This window comes from Scyliorhinus torazame, chromosome 3 (assembly GCF_047496885.1).
Source record: "Scyliorhinus torazame isolate Kashiwa2021f chromosome 3, sScyTor2.1, whole genome shotgun sequence".
Taxonomy (NCBI): Eukaryota; Metazoa; Chordata; class Chondrichthyes; order Carcharhiniformes; family Scyliorhinidae; genus Scyliorhinus; species Scyliorhinus torazame.
In genome coordinates, this window is record NC_092709.1 from 281190072 (window position 1) to 281209146 (window position 19075).

General features: G+C 48.8%; 1 protein-coding gene across 1 annotated transcript in view; it reads left to right on the plus strand.

Moving 5' to 3' along the window:
• Positions 1–19075, plus strand: part of LOC140409143 (A disintegrin and metalloproteinase with thrombospondin motifs 12-like) — a 951810-nt gene that overhangs the window by 144049 nt on the left and 788686 nt on the right. The window lies entirely within an intron of this gene.

A 19075-nucleotide genomic window follows, 5' to 3' on the forward strand; every position in this document is an offset into this window, starting at 1 on the left:
GTCCCGGAGGGAGACTGTGTCCTGGCGCCCGTCGGGGTGTGCCACATAGGCGTACTATGGATTCGCGTATAGGAGGTGGACTTTTTCAACCAAGGGGTCCGACATATGGGTTCACACATGTTTCCGAAGGAGGACGGGTCCAGGAACTGTCAGCCATGTTGGGAGCGAGACCCAGGAGGTGGACGTCCCGGGGAAGGCAAATACATGTTCGTGAGGGGTCTCGTTGGTCGCGGTGCAGAGGAGCAATCGGATGGAGTAGAACGCGTCGGGGAGGACCTCCTGCCAGCGGGAGACCGGGAGAGTTTTAGACCGCAGGCCCAGCAGGACGGCCTTCCAGACCGTCCCGTTCTCCCTCTCCACCTGCCCGTTTCCCCGGGGGTTGTAGCTGGTCATCCTGCTTGAGGCAATGCCCTTGCTGAGGCACTGACGCAGCTCATCGCTCATAAAAGAAGGTCCCCGATCGCTGTGGATGTAGGTGGGAAAACCGAACAGAGTGAAGATGCTGTGGAGGGCTTTAATGACCGTGGCAGAAGTCATATCGGGGCATGGAATGGCGAAAGGGAACTGGGGGTACTCATCAATCACCTTCAGAAAGTACGTGTTGCGGTCGGTGGAGGGGAGGGGCCCTTTGAAGTCCATGCTGAGGCATTCAAAAAGGCGGGACGCCTTCACCAGGTGCGCTCGATCTGGCCGGTAGAAGTGCGGCTTGCACCCTGCGCAGACCTGGCAGTCTCTGGTGACGGTCCTGACCTCCTCAATGGAGTAGGGCAGGTTGCGGGCCTTGATGAAATTGAAGAACAGGGTGACCCCCGGGTGGCAGAGGTCATAGTGGAGAGCCCAGAGTCGGTCCACTTGTGCGCTGGCACATGTACCGCAGGATAGGGCATTAGGGGGTTCATTGAGCTTCCCCGGGCAATACAAGATCTCATAGTTGCAGGTGGAGAGCTCGATCCTCCACCTCAAGATCTTGTCGTTTGTGATTGCCCCGCTGTGTATTATTAAACATGAAGGCAACCAACCGTTGGTCAGTGAGGAGAGTGAATCTCCTGCCGGCCAGGTAATGCCTCCAATGCCGCACAGCTTCCACAATGGCTTGGGCCTCCTTTTCGACAGGAGTGCCAAATATTGGAGGCATGGAGGGTGCGGGAAAAGATGGCCACGGGCCTGCCTGCCTGGTTGAGTGTGGCGGCCAGAGCTATGTCCGATGCATCGCTCTCCACCTGGAAGGGGAGGGACTCATCGACCGCATGCATCGTGGGCTTGGCGATGTCTGCCTTGATACGGTTGAAGGCCTGGCGGGCCTTAACCATCAGGGGAAAAACTGTGGACTGAATGAGTGGGCGGGCCTTGTCCGCATAATTAGGGGCCCACTGGGCATAGTAGGAGAAAAACCCCAGGGATCGTTTCAGGTCCTTGGTGCAGTGGGGGAGTGGGCGTTCCATGAGGGGGCGCATGCGGTCAGGGTCGGGGCCTAGGACTCCATTTTCCACGACATAGCCAAGGATGGCTAAGCACTTGGTGCGGAACACGCATTTCTCCTTATTGTATGTGACGTTAAGGAGTTTGGCGGTCTGGAGGAATTTCTGGAGGTTTGCATCATGGTCCTGCTGATCGTGGTCGCAGATGGTGACGTTACCTAGTTACGGGAAGGTGGCCCACAGTCCGTACCGGTCAACCATTCAGTCCATCTCTCGCTGGAAGACCGAGACCCCATTAGTGACGCCGAAGAGAACCCTAAGGAAGTGATAGAGGCGGCCATCTGCTTCGAATGCAGTGTATTGGTGGACCTCCGGGCGGATGGGGAGCTGGTGGTAGGCGGACTTCAGGTCCACTGTGGAAAAGACTCGATACTGCGCAACTTGATTGACCATGTGAGATATGCATGGGAGGGGGTACGCGTCGAGCTGCGTGTACCGATTGATGGTCTAACTGTAGTCAATGATCATCCTGTGCTTCTCCCCAGTCTTTACTACTACCACTTGAGGCTGTTGCTGGCCTCAATGACCCCTTCCCACAGAAGCCGTTGGACCTTTGACCTGATGAAGGTCCTGTCCTGTGCACTGTACCGTCTGCTCCTCTGGCGGTGGGTTTGCAATCCGGGGTGAGGTTCCCAAACGGGGAAGGTGGATCGATCTTAAGGGGCGTGAGGCCGCAGGCGGTGGGGAGGGGGGGGGGGGGGGGGGGGGTTCTGCTGAATTTTAAGGTTAGGCTTTGGAGATGGCACTGAAGGTCCAGGCCGAGTAACAGGGCAGCGCAGAGGTGGGGGAGGACGTAGAGCCGGAAGTCGCTGAACTCTACGCCTTGGACGGTAAGGGTCGCAAGGCAGTACCCCCGGATTTCCACAGAATGGGATCCGGCGGCCAGGGAGATTTTCTGGGTGATGGGGTGTACCGAGAGGGAGCAGCGCCTTACCGTAGTGGGGTAGATGAAGCTCCCTGTGCTCCCTGAGTCAAAAAGGCAGATCGTCTCGTGCCCATTGATCTCCACCGTCGTCGTCGCGGTCGCGAGGTTGCGGGGCCGGGACTGATCCAGGGTGATAGAGGCGAGCTGCGGCAGATGCTGGGAGGTCCCGGGCTGATCAGCGGTGGTGGAGGTAGCTGTGGAATACTTCACTGTAAGTACACAAAGGGTTAATGTACATACACTACACCTAGCTAGACACTAGAGGGAGCACCAGAGACATGACACACAGACAGTCAACCAATAGGTCAGTAAGATAGGACACGACCAATGGGCAGTCACGATTCACACAGAGGTGACACTACCACAGGGGGACATTACACCAACCCGTATAAAAGGTCACATCACACATGCTCAGTCTCTTTCCAGTGGAGACACTCAGTGAGTCCACAGGGTTGATTGAAACATATCACTCCCACCACGTGGATTATAGCAGACTGGTTAGTCAGTCTGAGTAGCTATAGCAGGATTAACAGTAGCGTCGAATCCAAGTAGGAGAATTGTTAATAGTTCAATAAACGTGTTGAAGCTATCTCCAAGTCTGAACCTTCCTATGTCAGAGTGCACATCAAGGAAGCAGCTTATGCTACGACAAGAGTATAACAAAACAGTAGTGGCAGGCGATGAACGGCCAGACAAGCAGGGGTCCTGAGGCGCCGTCCAAAATGGCGCCGAAGATGGCAGCGCCCATGGGGCGCACATGGCAGGTGGCATTAAAGATGGCGGCACCCACGGGCCGCAGGTGGCTTGCGGTGAAGAAGATGGCGACGCCCACGGGCCGCACTTGGCTTGCGAAGGGGAAAATGGTGGCGTCCCTTGGTCACACGTGGGGGGGGGGGGGTGTAGGAACGCCGGGCCTGGAAACAGCGGCGACCGACCGGGCCTGCCAAACAGAAACAAAGTGTCCCTTCTTCCCACAGCCTTTGCAGGTCACGCTCCGCGCCAGGCAGCGCTGCCTGGGGTGTTTGCTTTGACCACAAAAATAGCGCTGTGGCCCCCCAGAGTTGGTTGGCTGCCACGCGGCGCAGGCTTGCGGTGAGCTGGAGTCGGCAGCTGGTGAGGCCCACGATGCCCACGAGGGTGCCGTGCGGTTGGGGGCGTAGGACTGGACGTTACTGGAGGCCTTTTCTAATGAATTAGCGAGCTGCCTAGTTCCCGCAAGATCAAGCGTACCCCCTTCCAGTAGACGCTGGCGGACATACGCAGACTTCATGCCCGTGACGTAAGCGTCTCTAATTAAAAGTTCTGTATGTTGGACTGCCGAAACTGCCTGGCAGTCACACTTCCTACCTAGGATGTGCAGGGCACGCCAGAAATCGTCCAGAGACTCCCCGAGGTGTTGCTGTCACGTGGCCAGGAGGTGCCTGGCGTATACTTGATTGACTGGGTAAATGTAACGACCTTTCAGGAGCTCCATCGCTTCGGAGTAAGTGGGTGCATCCCGGATGAGAGGAAAAATGTCAGGGCTCACCCGTGAATAGAGGACTTGGAGCTTCTGCGAGTCCAAGGATTCCTCAGCGGCTGTTTGGAGGTAACTTTCGAAGCAGGCTAGCCAGTGGTCAAAGGCGGACATAGCGTTGGCCGCTTGAGGGCTCAGCTGCAGGCAATCAGGCTTGATGCGGAGATCCATCATTTAAAAAATCTTGCTCAATAAATTGATGCACTATCAATTACCACAAAGACGAGAGTGGTGGAATAATCGAGGCTTTATTGAGCAAGGTGTGGTGCCTCCTGTAGCTAGAACCAGAATGGCTGCAGCACCGGCGAGCGCACACATTTATATGCCGCCTACTGGGCGGTGCCAGCAGGCAGGGATTTACCCATGTACCTCTACTATACGGGTAGTGCCATAATACATGTAATTTACTACTAGTGGTGACTACCACATAAAGTTTTGACATGTTTCTTTGTAAGACCTTGAACACATACAGCAGCAGTGATATCCCTCCCCTTGTTTGACAGTGATGACAAATATATTGCGCCACTAACAATAATGTGCCAGAACCTGGGATTTCAGATGGAGTCATGAATACTTCCATGCAGTGGAATTTCTAACTAACTCCAATATATGAATCAGGAGACTGTGAACCACTCTCGGTTAATGAGGTTGGATGAATCATATTGGGTATAAATAAAGAAAGGGGACTGTGCAACAAGTCCTGGGTGTTCTCGTACACCAGTCACTGAAGGTAAGCACACAGGGGCAGCAGGTGGTAAAGGAGGCAAATGGTTTGTTGGCCTTCATAGCGGGAGGGATGGCATGGTGGCACAGTGGTTAGCACTGCTACCTCACAGCACCAGGGACCCAGGTTCAATTCCTGCCTTGGCTGCCATTGTGGGGTTTGCACATTCTCCCAATGTCTGAATGGGTTTCCTCATGGTGCTCTGGTTTCCTCCAACAGTCCAAAGATGTGCAGGTTAGGTAGATTGGCCATGCTAAATTGCCCCTTTGTGTCCAAAGGATGTGAGGTTAGATGGGGTTACAGGGATAGGGCAGGAGAGTGGGCCTAGGTAGTTGCTCTTTCAGAAGCTATGTGCAGACTGTGCAGACTTGATGGGCTGAGTGGCCTCCTTCTGCACGGTAAGAGTTCTATGGTTCTATTCTATGTTCGAGTACAGGAGCGGGGATGTCTTGCGACAATTTTACAGGGCCTTGTTGAGACCACACCTGGAATAATGTGGTGCAGTTTTGGTATACTTATCTGAGAAAAGATGTTCTTGCTGGAGAGGGAGTGCAAAGGTTTACCAGACTGATTCCTGGGATGGTGGGACTGATGTATGAACAAAGAACAAAGAAAATTACAGCACAGGACAGGCCCTTCGGCCCGCCCAGCCTGCGCCAATCCAGATCATTTATCTAAACCGGTCTTCTATTTTCCAAGGATCTACTTCCCTCTGTTCCCCGCCCGTTCATATATCTGTCTAGATGCACCTTAAATGATGCTATCATGCCCGTCTATACCATCTCCGCTGGCAAAGCGTTCCAGGCACCCACCACCCTCTGCATAAAAAACTTTTCACACACATCTCCCTTAAACTTTCCCCCTCTCACCTTGAAATTGTGACCCCTTGTAATTGACATCCCCACTCTTGGAAAAAGCTTGTTGCTATCCACCCTGTCCATACCTCTCATAATTTTGTAGACCTCAATCAGGTCTCCCCTCAACCTCCGTCTTTCCAACGAAAACAATCGTAATCTACTCAACCTTTCTTCATAGCTAGCGCCCTCCATACCAGGCAACATCCTGGTGAACCTCATCTGCACCTTCTCTAAAGCATCCACATCCTTCTGGTAATGTGGCGACCAGAACTGCACGCAGTATTCCAAATGTGGCCTAACCAAAGTCCTATATAACTGTAACATGACCTGCCGACTCTTGTACTCAATACCCCGTCCGATGAAGGCAAGCATGCTGTATGCCTTCTTGACCACTATCGACCTGCGTTGCCACCTTCAGGGTACAATGGACCTGAACTCCCAGATCTCTCTGTACATCAATTTTCCCCAGGACTCTTTCATTGACTGTATAGTCCGCTCTTGAATTAGATCTTCCAAAATGCATTACCTCGCATTTGCCTGGATTGAACTCCATCTGCCATTTCTCTGCCCAACTCTCCAATCTATCTATATTTTGCTGCATTCTCTGACGGTCCTCCTCGCTATCTGCAAATCCACCAGTCTTAGTATCATCTGCAAACTTGCTAATCAGACCACCTATACCTTCGTCCAGATCATTTATGTATATCACAAACAACAGTGGTCCGAGCACGGATCCCTGTGGAACACCACTAGTCACCTTTCTCCATTTTGAGACACTCCCTTCCACCACTACTCTCTGTCTCCTGTTGCCCAGCCAGTTCTTTATCCATCCAGCTAGTACACCCTGAACCCCATACGACTTCACTTTTTCCATCAACCTGCCATGGAAAACTTTATCAAACGCCTTATTGAAGTCCACGTATATGACATGTAAAGCCCCTCCCTCATCAATTAACTTTGTCACTTCCTCAAAGAATTCTATTAGGTTTGTAAGACATGACCCTCCCTGCACAAAACCATGCTGCCTCTCACAGATAAGTCTATTTTCTTCCAAATGTGAATAGATCCTATCCCTCAGTATCTTCCCCAACAGTTTGCCTACCACTGACTTCAAGCTCACAGGTCTATAATTCCCTGGATTATCCCTGCTACCCTTCTTAAACAAAGGGACAACATTAGCAATTCTCCAGTCCTCCGGGACCTCACCCGTGCTCAAGGATGCTGCAAAGATATCTGTTAAGGCCCCAGCTACTTCGTCCCTCGCTTCCCTCAGTAACTTGGGACAGATCCCATCCGGACCTGGGGACTTGTCCACCTTAATGCCTTTTAGAATACCCAAAACTTCCCCCTTCCTTATGCCGACTTGACCTAGAGTATTTAAACATCCATCCCTTGCCTCAACATCCGTCATGCCCCTCTCCTTGGTGAATACCGATGCAAAGTACTCATTACGAATCTCACCCATTTCCTCTGACTCCATGCATAAATTCCCTCTTTTGTCTTTGAGTGGGCCAATCCTTTCTGTAGTTACCCTCTTGCTCCTTTTATACGACTAAAAGGCTTTGGGATTTTCCTTAATCCTGTTAGCCAGCCATTTCATGACCCCTTTTAGCCCTCTTTATTGCGCGTTTGAGATTTGTCCTACTTTCCCGATATTCCTCCAAAGCTTCATCAGTTTTAAGTCGCCTAGATCTTATGTATGCTTCCTTTTTCATCTTAGCGTCTCACAATTCCACCCGTCATCCATGGTTCCCTAATCTTGCCATTACTATCCCTCATTTTCACATGGACATGTCTGTCCTGCACTCTAATCAACCTTTCCTTAAAAGACTCCCACATTTCAAATGTGAATTTACCCTTAAACAGCTGTTCCCAATCCACATTCGCAAGCTCCTGCCGAATTTTGTTATACTTGGCCTTTCCCCAATTTAGCACTCTTCCTTTAGCACCACTCTCGTCTTTGTCCATGAGTATTCTAAAACTTACAGAATTGTGATCGCTATTCCCAAAGTAATCACCGACTGAAACTTCAACCACCTGGCCGGAATCATTCCCCAACATCAGGTCCAGTATGGCCCCTTCCCGAGTTGGACTATTTACATACTGCTCTAAAAAACTCTACTGGATGCTCCTTACAAATTCTGCTCAATCTACGCCTCCAACACTACATGAGTCCCATTCAATGTTGGGGAAGTTAGAATCTCCCATCACGACCACCCTATTGCTCCTACATTTTTCTATAATCTGTCTACATATTTGTACCTCTATTTCAAGCTCGCTTTTGGGAGCCCTGTAGTAAAATCCCAACAATGTTACTGCCCCCTTCCTATTTCTTTGCTCTACCCATATTGCCTCAGTGCTCGAATCCTCCATCGTGCCCTCCTTAATCACAGCTGTGATATCATCTCTGACCAGTAATGCAACTCCTCCACCCCTTTTACCACCCTCTCTATCCCTCCTGAAACATCTATACCCAGGGATATTTAGTTGCCAGTCTTGCCCTTCCCTCAACCAAGTGTCAGTAATACCAATAACATCATATTCCCAGGTACCAATCCAAGCCCTAAGTTCATCAGCCTTACCTGCTACACTTCTCGCAGTGAAACAAATGCACCTCAGACCACCTGTCCCTTTGCGTTCATCATTTCTTCCCTGTCTACTCTTCCCCTTAGTCAAATTGAGTTTATTATCTAGTACCTTACTGGCTTTAGTTGCTGCCTCTTTACTGCCCTCTAACTTCCTAATCTGGTTCCCATCCCCCTGCCACATTAGTTTAAAACCTCCCCAACAGTGTTAGCAAAAGCACCCCTAGGACATTGGTTCCAGTCCTGCCCAGGTGTAGATCATCTGATTTGTAATGGTCACACCGCTCCCAGAACTGGTTCCAATGTCCCAAAAATCTGAACCCCTCCCTCCTGCACCATCTCTCAAGCCACGTATTCATTCTGACTATTCTTGAATTTATACTCTGACTGTCTCGTGGCACTGGTAGTAATCCTGAGATTACTACCTTTGAGGTCCTACTTTTTAACTTATCTCCTAACTCCCTAAATTCTGATTGTAGGACCTCATCCCGTTTTTTACCTATATCGTTGGTGCCTATATGCACCACGACAACTGGCTGTTCACCCTCCCCCTTCAGTATGTCCTGCTGCCGATCTGAGACATTCCTGACCTGTGCACCCGGGAGGCAACATACATTCAGAAGTCTTGTTTTCGACCACAGAAACGCCTGTCTACTCCACTTACGATTGAATCCCCTATGACTATAGCCCTGCGTCTTTTTTCCGGCCCTTCTGTGCAGCAGAGCCAGCCACGGTGCCATGAGCTTGGCTACTACTGCCTTCCCCTGGTGAATCATCTCCCCCAACAGTATCCAAAACGGTATACCTTTTTGGAGGGCGATGACCACAGGGGACACCTGCACTGCCTTCCTGCTCTTTCTCTGCCCTTTGGTCACCCATTCCCTGTCTCACTTACTAAACCTAATCTGCGATGTGACCAACTCACTGAACGTGCTATCCACGACATCCTCAGCATCGCGGATGCTCCAAAGCGAGTCCATCCGCAGCTCCAGATCCGTCATGCGGTCTAACAGGAGCTGCAGCTGGACACATTTCCTGCACATGAAGGAGTCAGGGGCATCGGCCGCGTCCCTGAACTCCCACATTGAGCAAGAGGAGCATAACACGGGTTATGGGATCTCCTGCCATTTTTACGCTCCCAACAGTAAGTTTAAAAAAAAAAAACATTCTGCCCTTCTCAGCAAGCACTCACTCAGCAACCACTGCGCCCCGCACGATAACACCTCAGGGAAAAGAAAAACTACTTACCAGGCACAGCCAATCACTTACCTGCAGGCTGCGACGTCACGGTTCAACTTCTTTCTACTTATACCTGCCCTCGAGTCTCACTCTTGATCTTTACTCGGCTGGGATCCTTACAGTGATTGTCTTTTTTTTTTGGTTAGAGGAGGAGGTAGGGAGGGAAACACTGAAGAAGTGTTTCGGGTTTAACTGTCGCTTGACAACAGCTCCTCCACAAACCACCTTTTGGATGCAGTGATCGCAATGCACGGATGCAAATTGTCCCCACAACAGCCAATCAGCAGCTCCGCTCTACTGCCCTCTGCGGGATGCTTGCCTTGAACATCTAGGGTGTCTTGCTCAGGGGAAAGATTGAATCAGTTAGGATAATATTCATTGGATTTCCAAAGAATGAGGGGGAATCTCATCATAACCTATACAATTCTGATAGGATACAGGCGGTAGATGCAGGAAGGATGTTCCTGATGGTCGGGGTATCCAGACCAGTGGTCATAGCCTAAGGATACAGAATAAATCTTTTAGGACTGAGGTGAGGAGAAATTTCTTCACCCAAGGAGTGGTAAGCCTGTAGAATTCGCTACCACAGAAAGCAGTTGAGGCAAAAGCATTGTGGGCGGTATTTACCGACCACCCTGCCACGTGTTTTCCGGCGGCGGAGGCTGCCCACCAGCGGGATCAATCGACCCTGCCATTGTCAACCGGATTTCGAATCTGTTGCGCCGGTGTGGGACCAGAATTTCCTACCAGTGTGGTAAATCCCACCCTGTATGTTTTCAAGAAGGAGATAGATGTAGCTCGAATGGATAAACGGATCTGGGGGAAAGTGGGAACAAGTTACTGAATTGGATAATCAGCCATGATCAAAATGGATGGTGGAGAAGATTCGAAGGGCCGAATGGCCTATTCCAATTTCCTATGTTTCTATGATCGGCCAGCAGTACCAAATGCAGAAATGAAATGAACTGGCGTTTTGGGGGGTTTAGGTTGGGAATATGGCAAGGGTCACGGGCGGGATTTTCCCATCCCGCGGCAGAGTGTCCACGCCGTCGTAAACGCCGTCGGGTTTTACGACGGCGTGAACTGGCTGCTGCAAGGAGTAAGTCCAGCCCCTACAGGAGGCCAGCATGGCGCTGGAGTGGTTCACACCGCTCCAGCTGCCGATCCTGGCGCGAACTATGCGCAGCGGCGCCAACGTGCACATGCGCAGTGGCCTCCTTCAAGGCGCCGGCCCCGATGCAATATGGTGAAGGGCTACAGGGGAAGGCGTAGGAAAGGAGGCCACAGCCAGACAGGCTGGCCCGCCGATCAGCGGGCCCCAATCACAGGCCAGGTCACATCGGAGGCCTCCCCTGGGGTCGGACTCCCCCTCCCCCTCCCCCCACAGACCACCACCCGACCCTTCAACGCCGAGGTCCCGTCGGCTCAGAGAAGGTTAGAATGGCGCCGGTGGGACTTGTTTTTTTCTTGTTGTTGCTCGGCCCATTCAGGCTGGAGAATCGCGGCGGGGGGGGGGCGGCGGCGCGTAGAGCGGCCCGCGACCGGTGCCGCGCCAACCTCACCTGCGGAGAATCGCATGCCGGCATCGGGGTGGCGTGGCCCGGTCGGGGGTATTCTCCAGCCCGGCCCAGGGCTGGGAGAATCCCGCCCCACTTTTTGGGGGATTGAGCCTGGATATCGATAAGTGTATTTACGGCAGCTGGGGTGAGATAGCAATGGAGGGAGACAAAAAGCTAACAAGTCTTATAATAGGGGAGAAAATTAGGCGAGAGGTAGCTGCCGATTTATTATCTCCCATTTTTCTCTTAATAAACATGCCACTAATAAATGCCACAGTTCCAGCGTTCACATGCTGCCTTCAGAAACTTCAAGAAACTTCAATTCAGAAAATTGCTGCAAATGCTTTTGTTGTTTTCCAACATTCCCTGTTGCACCAGAATGTCATTTCATCCCCTTCCTTTGATGCCGTCCACCAGTTTTCTGTAAGTAGCAGAGAGCAGCAAGACCAGTGACATCAGGAGAGGAGCGCGCAATATGTATTTACTTTTTAAAAAATGAAGATAAAACACTTCACTCTATATTGCAACAATCTGCATGGAGTTCTCACCTGCACTCAAACCTTCCTCTCTTGCGTGGAAGCATTTGATTCAGATGCCAAAATAAAAATTATATGATTTGAAGTCTATTTATATTTCATGCATGAGCCAATTTAATACACCAGCAAGAGACATTTCTTAAATGGAATTTGAGTTACCCGCAAGATTATTCATCATCTATTCCATTTATACTCACTTAAATCATACATGTGAGTGAACATAACAGGGTGCTGTGATTCATAAAGGAGCCAGTGGGTCATCATTACACTGTACTAAAATTGTAGAATCTGAGTTCTCTTTGTTTAAATTAAGTAGAACTCTATTCCTACCCCATGCTTTATTTCTACAACGAGAAAATTGCTCAACTGTGGTGACAGGAATGTTCAATAAAACTGATTTGTGCATTGATTCTGCACAACAACCCTTTATCTCAGGAAAGAAGCTTCAACTAGTGAGAAAGATATCGGGGAAAGACAATGTATGGAAATTACTGAGAGGTCCAAAAAATACAGAGCGGTTTCATGGTGGACTTTAATTTTCCCACTATAAACTAGGGTCGTAATAGTGTAAAGGACTGCGAGCGAGATGGGTTTCTGAAGAGTGTTCAGATGAATTTTCTGGATCAATATGTTTCCAACCAATGAGAAGAGAGGCATTGCTGGATCTGGGGAATGAGATGGGCCAAGTGGATCAATTGTCAATGGGGGAATATTTAGGGGCCAGGGTTCATAGCATCATAAGGTTTGCAACAATTGTGAATGAGCCAGTTTCAGTAGGGCAAGAACGGACCTGGCCCAGGTAAAATGGAATCAAAGAACAGAAAGCAAAACTGTAACAGAGCAGTGGGCTGCCTTTAGGTTTAGGTATAGTTGAGGTTCATTCAAGGAGGAAAGGTAGGACAAACAAAGCCAGAAACCTCTGGGTGACAAAAGAGAGAGAGAGAGTGTAATGTAAAGCTGACAAGGTGCATGTGACACAAGCCAAGTCGATAATACAAGTGAGAATCATACTGAATGTAGCAAGTTCAGTGGGAAGTGAAAAAAGTAATAAGAGATGCAGAGGGCATGAGAGGAGGCTGGCTACCATATCGCAAACTCTTCTGTCAGCATGTCAACATATATAAAAGGTAGTGAAAAGAGGGGTGGTGCTAATCAGGGGCAATGGAGATTTACACATGGAGACGGGCATGGCTGAGGTATATTTTACGCCTCACTTCACCAAGGGAAAAAATGCTGTCAAAATCCAATTAAAGAGAGGACAGTTAAAAATTAGTGGAGTAGTAGAAAAGCTGGCTGTATTTAAGGCTGATATATCACCAGGTCTGGATGCTATGCATGCACGATTGCTGAGGGAAGTAAGTGTAAATATTGAGAAGCACTGGCCAAGCTTCCTCTGAGCAATAATCCTGCAGTGGGAACCATCCGAAACTGCGATTCAAATCACAAACTTCAGATGGTTCTGACTGTCTTAGAGCAATAGAGTTAAATCATTTCGACCTTCTGCATAACTGTTGTGCTGATTCGCCCTGACCTCACACACACACACACACCAACTTCGACTGCCCACAGGAATCTCTTTACCCCCCCCCCCTTAACTACCACCCTCCGACCACTCACCGCACCAACACAACAACCTTCACGGCCCCACTCGTTGGGGCTCCCTCCACCACACCGATCCCCTCACTGGACACCGCCCCCCCCACGGGTCCCATTACCTCCCATGACAACACTCTTCTCCCTGTCTCCCACAGCCCGGCCTCACCCTCACTTAAGGTGGACATACAGGCAATTTTGAAATGATTTGATGGTTTCCCACTCGACTAGTCTTTCAAGCTGTGAGTTCCAGAGCCTTACCACCCTTTGGGTGAAAAATAATTTCCTCTTCACCCGTCTAATCCTCTTATCAATCACTTCAAATCTAAAGCAATAGTCACTGTTCTCTCTGCTAAGGTAAATAGACCCTTCCTATCCACTCTATCCAGGCTTCTTACAACTCTCTACATCCCAATCAAATCTCCCTTTAGCCTCCTCTGTTCCAAGGAGTACAACCCCAGCTTATCCAATCTTTCCTCATAACTGCAATTTAAACAGTCCTGGTAACATCCTCATAAATCCTTTGTGTCCTCTCCAATGCATGAGGATCTTTAGCTTTGTGGATAGATGGGAGGACAAGAAGATCATAAGAAATAGGAGTTGGAGTCGGGCATTCAGCACCTCGAGCCTGCTCCTGTGTTCAACACGAGCATGGCTGTTCTGATTGTGACCTCAACTCTATTTCCTGCCTCCCACCCCCAAAACCTTGACTCCTCTGCAGATCAAAAATCTGTCGAACTCTGCCTTGAATATAGTTAATGACCCAGCCTTCACTGCTCTCTGAGGCAGAAAATTCCAAAGATCAACAACTCTCAGAGAAGAAATGCCTCCTCGTCTCCATCCTATTTTGAGATTGTAGTGCCCGTTCTAGATTGCTTCACAAAGAAATACCTCTTCTCCACCTCCCCTGTCAAACCCCTTCAGAATCAAGGCCCCTTCAGAATATAGGCCAAGTCTACTCAACCTTTCCTCATTAGAAACACCCCTTCATCCCAGTAATCAATATACTGAATCTCCTCTGAGCTACCTCCAATGTAAGTGTATCCCACCTTAAATAAGGAGATCAAAACTGTACACAGTGTTGGGGAGCAATAGATAGAATTAAATCATTTCTATCTTCTGGGGAACTATTGTGCTGACTGACCCTGACCACACACACACACACACACCTACCTCAACCCCGACTGCCCACTGAATTCTTTTTACGCCCCCCCCCCCCCCCCCCCCCCCCCCCCCCACCGTCTACCATCCTCCGACTACTCACCGTACCAACACAACAACCCTGCTCTAGGTGTGGCCTCACCAATGCCCTGTACAGTTGCAGCCAGTGTTCTCAATCCTCAATCCACTTTATAATAAAGCTGAGGCTGTTTTCATTTGAGAAAAGAGGAGAGAGGATATTTGATAGAGGATGCTCAAAATTATGAAGGGTCTAGACAGTGTAGATCAGGAGAAACCGTTCCCACTGGTGGAAGGTTCGAGAAACAGAGGACACTGATTTAAGCTGAATGTCAAAAGAACCAAAGGCTAGGCGAGGAAAAACCTTTTTACACAGTGAGTGGTTAAGATCTGGAACACACTGCCTGAGAGTGAGGTGGAGATTGATTCGATCCTAGCTATCAAAAGGAAATTGGATAAGCATCTGAAGAAAAGAACTGTGGGAAAGGATGCGGCAATGGAGTAGCTGCGTTGATCTTGCAGAGTCAGCACAGCCACAAGAGGCCAAATGGCCTCCTTTGCTGCAACTATTCTGTGATTCAATTTGATCTTGGTCAATTTAAATCTACATATAGAGAAACAGTTGGGTACGTACCAGAAAATCCATTATTGAAAAAAGTGTTTTGCCAGCTTATTATGCACCACTGTTTTGGAGACAGACTCTAACTGAAACATGTCACTGTGATAGTCAGAAACAATCAGCTCATGTCAAACCTTTCCGATTAAAGTTTCTACACAATAAACGTGGAGAGAAAATATTGCTTTTACCAGCTTCACATCCTACCTGTCAATAGATCTGATTGATTCATTTTTGGCAACCTCCAATCCTGAAAATGTTGATTTTCTTTTTCTCTTGTGAAATATTGGCAAATAAAATATGGGTTGAAAGCCGACAATTCACATTTGAAATTATGTTAGCAAACTATTTAAGTACAGCTTCAGAGCTGAGTCTACTCCTGCCCCCTGATGCGACCATCAATTCACGTGAGACAGAGAGTTGAAGTGAACAGTGGCTTTAATCGACTAGAACAGTGCCTGCCTGCGATTGCTCTGCTAGTGAGAGCCGACTACAGGGCTGCTGCTCTTTATACCTCCCCTCAAGGGGCGGAGCCAGGGGCGGAGCCCGCAAGGGCACCAACATGATACATTCTATGTAATATTGTACCATGGTCCATAGGTGGAGCCCACATGGGCAACAGCATGATACAGTGTAATACATCGTGAATGGTTAGTACAATCCGTTCACCACACCCCCAACTCATGTTCACTCAGATGAATCTTACATCAGGAATACCTGACCTTTTGCCTGCTCAGATCAATTGTCAAGTTTGAATTATTGATTAGCTAACTTGGTTCATATCAAGGATAGAACTGGGCCGGAATTCTCCATTTGCGAGACTCAGGGTGCCATTTAATGGGACAGAAAGAGTCCTGTTTTAGAGCCTGTTTAACGGGGTGTTGGCGCTGAGATAGACCCCGCTGTTTAATGGCACTTTGCCTTTTTTTGCCCCGCCAAGGCCGCACTTACATCATTTCCTGCACTGACGAGATAAGCTCAGCAAACTAACCCCTCACCCCCAAAGAATACCACACCCAAATATACATACCAATAACAGTAGAGCGAACAAACCCCCTTTCTACTAACCCTAACCCCAAACAAAACGAAAACACTAAGCTCATTATTCATAACCAAACTAGTATAATGACTTGTAACTACCCCCACCACTTCGTCCCATTAGTGCGGCCCCCACGCAGGGTAAAAGGAAAAGAAACATTGCCCAGGCCGAAGACATAAACACAGGTTGCAGCTTTAAGCCCCCGCCAACATCCAACATATACAAGGAACCCAAATAACTCTCCACACCCACCTGCCAACAACCAGAAACCTCACAAAAACACAATCAACTAGAACCGAGACCATGTTTTTTCACAAAGGCATCCGCATCACCCGGCGCATTGAAAAAATAGTCTTTTGTCTCAAAGGTCAGTCGGAGTCACACCGAGTACACCACTCCAAATCGAATTCCACTCTTGTACGGGACGACTTTGGCCTTGTTACACGCCACCTGCTTCCTTGCCAGCTCCACTCTAATGTCTTGACAAAGCCTGTTGGCGTGGCCTTCCCATTTATAGTTTGGATGCTCCTTAGCCCATTTCAGGACCCATTCCTTCTCCTGAAAGCTGTGGCACATTACCACAATAGCCGTGGTGGTTCATTGTGATGGGCTCCTGCTGGAATGTCTGATGGGCTCGATCCAGCTCGGAAGAAGACATGAATCAACCCTCCCCCACTATCTTCCCAAATATCTTTTAAAGTATTCTGTGGGAGTTGGGCCTTTGTTACCCTCCGGAAACCCCATGATTTTGACATTCTGCCTCCAAGAGCGATTCTCCACATTATCTACCTTGGTCCTCAGTGCTTTACTTCCACTGGCCATAAGGGAGATCTCAGCCACCAGCGAAGCAATCAGGTCGCTCTGTTTCAAGAGAGCCATCTCAATGTCCTTAATCGCAGCGCCATGTGCTTTTACCGTTTCAGAAGTCTTTTCTAACTTCGACCGAATGGGAGCCAGGGCATCTATCGACTTACTAAGGTCCCCGGACACAAACCTCCATTGCTTCTCAAATTCCACCGCCAAAACGCCGGCTAGCATGTCGGCCGTTATTGGAGAGACCGGAGTCACAGGAGCAGGCTCTACCATTTTCTCCGTCGAAGAGCCTCAAGAAGCCTTCAAATCTGTCAACAAATTTGTATCTACAATTTTCTTTGCCCTGGTCCTTGTTTGCATTTCCTTACGTGGGCACCTTATACCATCGATCAGATGGGATTTTACTTACAAATATCCCAGGAGTTGGGCGAGAAAGGGCCAAGAATAGCGAACCGCCTCGTGTGCACCTCTCCCTATATGCCGCGAACAGAGGTCCTCGAGAATTCCAATATTTGACAGCAACATTTGGCTCGACCTGTTCTCTCTCATAATGGTAAATGTACACAAACTGAGCTCTGTGATGACTCTGAACAATCACTTACTTGCTCCTGAGCAGAGGGGCTATCCAATGGGTGTACCACCTTCAATCCTTGGTGACGCCTCCTTCATCTCATGATTTACTGAGATCAGCTGCAGGTCTTCACAGCTGCTCAATCCCAGGTTAGCGGATCTTCTGTTTCTGTGAATGTGTAGTTAATGTCTTTTCCTTCTTGTGTCCCTCAGATTTGGATCATTCCTAGCTGTTGAATCTCAGTTCCACCAGATGCCTTTAGCAAAGTGTGGAATCTTTCCTTGAGTAATAATTTTCTTTCACATTTTCAGGAAAGAGCTCCCACTATAATCTGAGAATGATGATGTTACTCTGTGTTCCAGTGTAAAACTTCAGATTTATGGTTGTGGGGTTATTTCTCCCCGCCTTCCTGATCTGAACGGTCGTGTTCCTTTCATTGGGAACTTTCCCATCCAGCTATTTCATGCCAATGAATGGCCCCTCTGGGTGGAATTTTCTGGTCCTTTCTGCCGGTGGGATCTTCCAGTCCCACCGAAGGCAACTTCCTGTGGCGGGGTGGGTGAGACATGTAAAATGTCATAGGCACTGTTGCGACTGGAAGTGCCCGCTGGCAGCCACCTCTGCTGACAGAAAATGCACCAACGAGTGGCCGGAAAATCCCACCCATTGTCATCTACAAGGGTATGGATGTTTTGGCTTTTTTTTCCTTCTCATTGGCCCAGTTAGCATTTGCTACCATCTTCTTTCTTTGTTCGGCATATCTTTTCCCAGTGACTGGGATTTCCATAAGCTCTGCAGTTTGATTCTCATTTGAGTCATTTCCTCTGTGAACTCATGTGGTCAGCCACAGCTTATTCACATGTTTCCCTCTGTCTGACCTGCATTCTGTTCTTGCTCTTTCTCTGCACCAAACCTGCTACCTTTCTCATGTCTTAACTTAAAGCCAATCTTCTGGGTAGTCAGCGTCTTTATCTGTCCGCTCGTGGCTTCATGTGCCCTGACAGTGTTAACACCGTGCAACATTGTCAGCATGTCTTTTCCAGTCAGACCTTTTTGCGCATCAAGGTGTACAGAGTCCCAGATGAACTGATCTTACCAGCCTTTCATCTGTTCCTTGAATTTACACTTCATAGAATCATAGAATCCCTACAGTGCAGAAGGAGGCCATTCAGCCCATCGAGTCTGCACCAACCCTTTGAAAAATCACCCTACCTAGGCCCAATCCCCCATCCTATTCCTGTAACCCCACCAAACCTTTGGGCACTAAGGAGCAATTTATCATGGCCAATCCACCTGACCTGCACATCTTTGGACTATAGGAGGAAGCTGGAGCACCCGGAGGAAACCCACGCAGACACGGGGGAAATGTGCAAATTCCACACACACAGTTACCCGAGGTTGGAATTGACCCAGGACCCTGGCGCTGTGAGGCAACAGTGCTAACCACTGTGCCACCGTGCTGCCCTTGCTGGCTCCATTTCATTTTCATATGATTCTCTCTGTTTTTCTCTCTCTGGCATTGATTTTTCTCAATTGAATTCAGCACTAAATCCGTTTCAAATGGTTGGGTTTTTCTCAAAGACACTTGCTGTCACCATGTTATATCTTGTGGTTCCCAGGAGTTCAAAATAAATCAACTTTTAGACTCCGATTTTTTTGCCTGTATTTCATAGATCTCACCATGTGCTGCAGACTAATACATTGTTTGTTTGATACACAAGACCATGGTGCAATAGTGAGCCATGTGGAACGATGAATATGTAAGCTCACATGTGCATGAACATATGATTTCACTATAACATTGGGATAATATAACAAGATAAAGTTAACTCTAACATTTTGCAA